Raw genomic sequence first — 247 nt, forward strand, 5'->3', positions numbered from 1 at the left:
AAGGGAGAGGAGCCAAGGTGAGATGCCTTCCAAAGACTAAGAGGCGTCCGTCGGGGCGTCCTGTCGGGAGCCCCGTTCGAGAAGAGGGAGGTGCCGGTTTCTCCTTTCCTTGCATTTCCCAGAGCAGAGCAAAACGTACATTAGTACTACGTTCCCCGAATATGTTACCGATGTTGTGGAAGCACTACCGCCGCTGGACGACGGCTGACGACCAACCACTCATGCACTGTCAGTCAGCTCGTGTCAT

General features: G+C 55.9%; 1 protein-coding gene across 2 annotated transcripts in view; it reads right to left on the reverse strand.

Moving 5' to 3' along the window:
• LOC119594202 (protein bric-a-brac 2-like) overlaps nt 1-247 on the reverse strand; it is a gene marked incomplete in the record, with an annotated part of 27,988 nt that overhangs the window by 3,080 nt on the left and 24,661 nt on the right.

Source organism: Penaeus monodon, chromosome 33 (assembly GCF_015228065.2).
Source record: "Penaeus monodon isolate SGIC_2016 chromosome 33, NSTDA_Pmon_1, whole genome shotgun sequence".
NCBI lineage: Eukaryota > Metazoa > Arthropoda > Malacostraca > Decapoda > Penaeidae > Penaeus > Penaeus monodon.